Source organism: Marmota flaviventris, chromosome 3, assembly GCF_047511675.1.
Source record: "Marmota flaviventris isolate mMarFla1 chromosome 3, mMarFla1.hap1, whole genome shotgun sequence".
Classification (NCBI taxonomy): domain Eukaryota; kingdom Metazoa; phylum Chordata; class Mammalia; order Rodentia; family Sciuridae; genus Marmota; species Marmota flaviventris.
Window position 1 is genome coordinate 149,722,530 of NC_092500.1, and position 6,025 is coordinate 149,728,554.

The window sequence follows — 6,025 nt, forward strand, 5'->3', positions numbered from 1 at the left end:
AGTGATAAAATAGTTTTTAACTGAATATTCAACAACTTTATATTTTGAAATTTTCTTTTCCTTCAATAAATTTGAAAATACTATTTACTGACATAAACATTTACTAAGAAAATGTAAGAATGAAAGATATAATATAAAAACAGGGGGGCTGGAGTTGTAGCTGGGTGTTAAGAGTGCTTGCCTAGCATGTGTGAGGCGCTGGGTTTGATCCTTAGCACCACATAAAATAAATGAACAAAATGAAGGCATTGGGTCCATCTAAACTAAAAAAAAAAAAAATTAATAAGATAAAATATAACAGGAATAAGGTTAGCATAACTTATAGAGTATTTATTCAAACTGAATGTTTTTATAGTGGAGTTCACATCTTATGCAAGTTTCAGAAAACAGGATTTATCTGTTTTCTGACTGATGTGATGGAAAGAAGGCAAGTATATTTTGGGAAGTAAACTCTGGGAGAGATAGCCAGTTAGAAATTCCACCAGGTATTAGGAAAAGAGTCATAGGGAAGTGAGACCAAGGATGCACTTTGGGGACCTCTCTTTTGGTTAACAAAACAAAACACTTTATGTAACAATAGGGGCACACTATTTAGAGAAATGCACATTAGAAAAGGAGAGAAGTTGAGAAAACACCATTAAAATCCGGAGAAGTATGAAGGAAGGCAGATTGTAAGAGAAGATCACAGAATTTCAAAGAAGTGTTGACAGTACGAAATGCTTCAGAGAAGAAAAAACAGGAGGAGGGTGTGAAAGGGTGATTGACATTGTCAGCTATAAGATTAAAAAACATTTGAGAAAACAAGAAAGAGAACAGAGACCGTATAGACAGTTCTGTCCTCTGATGATATCTAACACATATAGAAGCTGATTCCTGGGACAAGGTAAAAATGTTGGAAGTTATCTTTGAAGGTATTTTCCATGTGTGTGCACACGCATGCATCTTTGTGTGTGTGTCTGTATGTGTGTGATTTATTTGGGAGGAGACAAATGAAATTTGAGTATGTTTATTAGCCAAATTGCCTTAGTTAAGAATAATGACATATAAGACAGGATAGATATAGCTGATGTCAGAGAGATTAAATATAATCACTCCATGTAAATTGCTAGAGTAGAAATAGCTAATAAAAAAAGAGTATACTGATAAAAATCTAGAAGAAACTAAAGGGGTTTGTGACATACTATTGGAGCTGGATTGAATATATTTGTGTCATATGTAAATTCATAGATATCTAAGACTCACAAGAGTAGTTTTCAATGCTATCTACTGGACCTAAAATATTGTCATACTAATTACTTTTTTACCTTCTGTTTCATGGATCTAGCCTTACTTTAAATCTAAATATTAGTTAATAAGGCACTTTGAGACATATAAGTAGCTATTTTAAATTATCTTTCAAAAACACAAATGAAACTTCTCAAAATATCTTAAAATTTATAGTTGATAAAATTCTCAGACAATCCTCAATCCAATATTTAGCAAAGCAACTTTAAAAAAAGCATCTTTGAACACAAACTGAATGGTTTAGCAAAAATCAATAGTAAATAATAAATTTATTATTCATAGGTCCAGCTACTGGTGAAGAATTCCATTGAAGTTAGATACATTTTCTCTCACAGGAAGACTATATCACACTTCATATTTCTCTCTCTCCAAGGGAGGTAGAAATCTTGTTCTGGGATTTTTTCCCTGTAACCCATAAAGCTTCATCCCTTTGGACAATTTATCATTTATCAAATTTCTTTGATTGTCTAGCTTTTAAAAATGAGGTCATTTTAAATCTAACTCTGGGTGAAGAAAAACCCTAGTATTCACAACATAAAGATTACTATGCTAAATTGGCCAGAGGACAACAACCAAATATTCCTGACTCTAGTTTATTATGTTGCCATTGCAACTCTTTGAACAAGAGTTGTTCAGTTTCTGAACATTTCCAGTGAAAACATGCTATATCCCAAAGCAGTTCATTCCATTTAGAAAGACACCAATAGACAAAAGAGTTCAGTGGCAGCTGAGGCAGAAAAAAAAAGGGGGGGTGAGTTTCAGGGAGCATTGCTCTCTGTAGAGAAAGAGATGTGAGGTTCTCCATTCTCAATTCTTCTAGTCCTGGAAGTCACTAATTCACTTGACTAGCTCCTTGGTAACTTAGCTCTATCATGAAATTTTACATGTTCTTTTTCTCTTCTACCCAAAGCTACTTTCTGATATTGACAGTTCTTAATAAAAGTATTCACTTTAGATCTTTCAACTCATGTTGAGATTCCACTTACTTCTCACGTATTTTATATCAAGAGTTAGTGCCTAGCACCTGCAATAACATCTCTTAGAATACACCATAGATAAACAAATATAAAGGTGCTTACAAATACTTTTTTTTCCTTAGTGGCTTTTATTAGGCACTTTTATTCCCTTCCCCATCGTACTTGAAATACACTTCATGGGTTCAACCCCCAGCCCAAAACTAGACTCAGATCTCTTCAGAAACAAAGTGATGACATATTCAGTCTTCTATCCCAAGAGCGAGTATCCATCCATCCAGCTACCTAAGGGTTAAGTGATATCCCTGCAGCTGCCACAAAAGCCCTAGATCTCAGGATGCAGCACACCTCCCCAATCATGAATTCAAGAGTTATTATTGCTTCTCCTGGCCACTATCTCCTGGGCTCATGAGATGGTCATCCTTCAGGCTAGTGTAGAAAGGAGGATCATAAACACACCTTGTCCAGCTTCACTCCTTTGCTTAAAACTTCTTGCACACTGCTTCCCAAGCTGAGTCTGTGTACCTTTAAATAGGTTTCATGGCTGGGATTGTGACTCAGTGGTTGCACACTTGCCTGGCATGCATGAGGCACTGGGTTCGATTCTCAGCACCACATAATAAAGGTCCATCAACAACCAATCATGCTATCCAGATCAAAATGTGTTTTCAGGAATAGAAAAATAAAGCAGATCCAAAGAAATCATCCTCCACCATTTCTACTTCTGGTTTTCTATCTAGTGCCTTGTGTCCATTGCTGGAGAGGCTCTTTTTTACCTTACTTTTAATCGCTCAAACAGATATTCATCTTTCCTTCATAACATTGATTTTCTCAAAATATAAATCAAAACAGAGCAGTCAAACCAGCATATAAATCCATGTCAACAGTACCATGTACATACCATATTAGGCTTAGGAACAGGTTTAAAAAATAGCTATCTCATATTTACCACATTTGAGTCTAAGAAACATCTATTTCACCATTTAATGAAGTTGGAAGTGAGATGAATTTGACAACCAAAATTCACATTTAATGCAGTAACTTTTAGTTACTCTTATAGAATGGGGAGCTTCTAAGAGAAGGGAAGTAGGAAGTAACAAAAATTAAGTAAGTCTTGTGGATAGGTACACTTTATAATCCAGTAGAATTATATTTTTATATATTCTACTTTAATTTTACGATTCATTGAGGTGTATTATGATAAGAGTGAATGGTACATTTATGCCCATTGTGTAAAAAATGGTATATGCTTTTATCATTTAGAATTATGACACACATTTATAGTTGTATGTCTTACTTTAGACATATTTTCAGTCATGTCCATGATTTATTGGTGCTTGGTCTACCATAGAACATCAAATTATAACATTGTTCCTGTGAGAAAATATAAAATTTTTATATCAATCTGCTCTATGTTAAGGTTTTTAAGAATGTACTGTGGTGGCAAGTAGAAACTTCCCATAGCAGTTTTATGAACTCTACTCGGCACCGATTTATGATTGAGGAATAAAATATCCCTTGAGTATATTTAACTGCTCATATAAACCAAATTTTAAAATTCTAAGATACATATTGTTTTCTTAACCTCAGTCTTTAAAACCCCATGCCTGGATGATGTCTCTGACACAGATTCCACTCTGTGAGCCTCTTCTGATTGATAACTGGTTGCATTAAACTGCCAACTGCCTTATTTCTTTAGCACCACAACATATCGTGCTCCTACTACACTAGTAACACTTTAGCCTTTTTGTTTCCCAAGTTCACATCAGGCAGGTAAGGTGTTGATATCTTAACAAGATTCAGGAGAGAAGCACATTTCACACAACAGCATGCACACCCAATAGTTACAGTCATGAATCAAAGTGCATCTATTCTTTTTTTAGATGCCTATCATTGTTGCATTCTTCACATATGGAGAACAGAATTTTGTTAAGAGTCAATGAAAGAATATATATTACATTGTTTTCAGAAAAGGTGATTTTCACCCACCATATACACAGAGTAATAATGATGATTGTGTATTAAAAACATGGCGGTAGGTATGATTAATCGGGAAGATAAGCACCAGATTTTTACGAGTTCCTAAATTTTCCACGTGCACTACAGAAAGTTACATCCCTAAGAAAAATAATGAACCTGATTCATGAAGTAAATATTTTAATATGTTCATTAGAGTGATCACAATGAAATATTATTTATTTTATTTTTATTGATTTTTTAAATAAATGACAGCAGAATGCATTACAATTCTTATTACACATATAGAGCACAATTTTTCATATCTCTGATTGTATATAGAGTATGTTCACACCAATTTGTGTCTTCATACATGTACTTTGGATAATGATGTCCATCACATTCCACCCACTGTCCCCTTCCTTCCACTCCCATCCCTCTGCCTTATCTAGAGTTTGTCTATTCCTCCCATGCTCCCCCTCCCTACCCCACAATAAAAGAGAATAAAATCATGGCATATGCAGGCAAATGGATGGTGTTGGAGAAGATAATGCTAAGTGAATTTAGCCAATCCCCCCCCCCAAAAAAAAAAAACAAATGCAGAATATTTTCTCTGATATAATGTGACTGGAAAATTATTTTAAATTTTTTATGAAATAGACAATTATTATAGCATAGTCATTGTATTAGTGTTATATACAAAATTGTTATTTAGAAGTGTTCAGATACAAAATTTTAGATAATTAAAGCACTGTTCCACAAATACATGTACTCAATTTAAATATATCATAACAAAATCTTGAGGTGTAATTCCAATTATAAAAATGCTTTGTCAACAGAAGTTTAAAGATCTGTGTTCAAAATGATATGATTGACAGCTGATGAAGACGTAACCTAATACTCTCAGTCTGTCATCTGTGGATCACTAGAGAAGAAATCATAGCTGGAGGCTGACCTTATACTGTTATACAATTGTTATTGTTCTCTCACACACACACACTCTCTCTCTCTTTTCTCAAAGTAATGCTTTCATTTTGTTTGGCAACCAGATTTTCTAAATTGTTAGCCTTAGAACTTTATAAGTGCAAACATGCAAACCTTCTTGTATGTGATACCTAGATTTCCTAATCCACTGTAACAAATACTTAAATAATGTAGAAACTGACACACATAGTAATAATATTTTCTGTCACTCTGGAGTTTTTTAAAAAATCTATCACTAGTAAAACAGTATAATGAATAATAGCTTTGAATGCTCAGTAGATGTTTTTCTGGGAGATTATCTTAGAAGAGCTCATGAAAATAGAGTTTAAACACAGCTAATATTCTTCCCAGCAGAATTTTTCAGTTTCAAAGATAGCCAAGTAATCAGAAAATTTATTTACATAGCTACATCAATTCTCTAAATTAGAAATACCAGATGTAGTAGTCATACTTTCATGTTGCTCATTCAACAAACATGTATTCATTGACTACCATGAGTGTATCAGCTACTATTCTGAATACTGTAGACAAAATGACAAGCAAGAGAGTTGTGTTCTCTCCTTCAGTACATGGTTTGTGGGAATCAGGAAAAAAAAAGTAAGAAACCAAAATACAGTGAGTTTATTGCCACTACTTGGGAGACAAGAGAGTGATTTGGGGAAAGCTATGAGGAGAGGAGAGGGAGAAGGAGAAAAGGAGGGTGACAAGAAGTGGGTAGACCAAGGGAAAAGGATAAGAGAGGAACAGGGGAGAGGGAGAGAGAAATTGAGAAAAGCATTAAACTTTTGGAGAGTAAAATGTTAGCATTGATGATAGAATAGATGCGG

The 6,025-nt window shown here is 34.2% G+C and overlaps 1 non-coding gene across 1 annotated transcript; it reads right to left on the bottom strand.

Annotated features, from left to right (window-relative positions):
- Positions 1–4,021: 4,021 nt before the first annotated feature.
- Positions 4,022–4,126, bottom strand: LOC139705285 (small nucleolar RNA U13). The gene has a single exon (XR_011707203.1). It is a non-coding gene; the product is annotated as a small nucleolar RNA U13 (small nucleolar RNA).
- Positions 4,127–6,025: the final 1,899 nt, after the last annotated feature.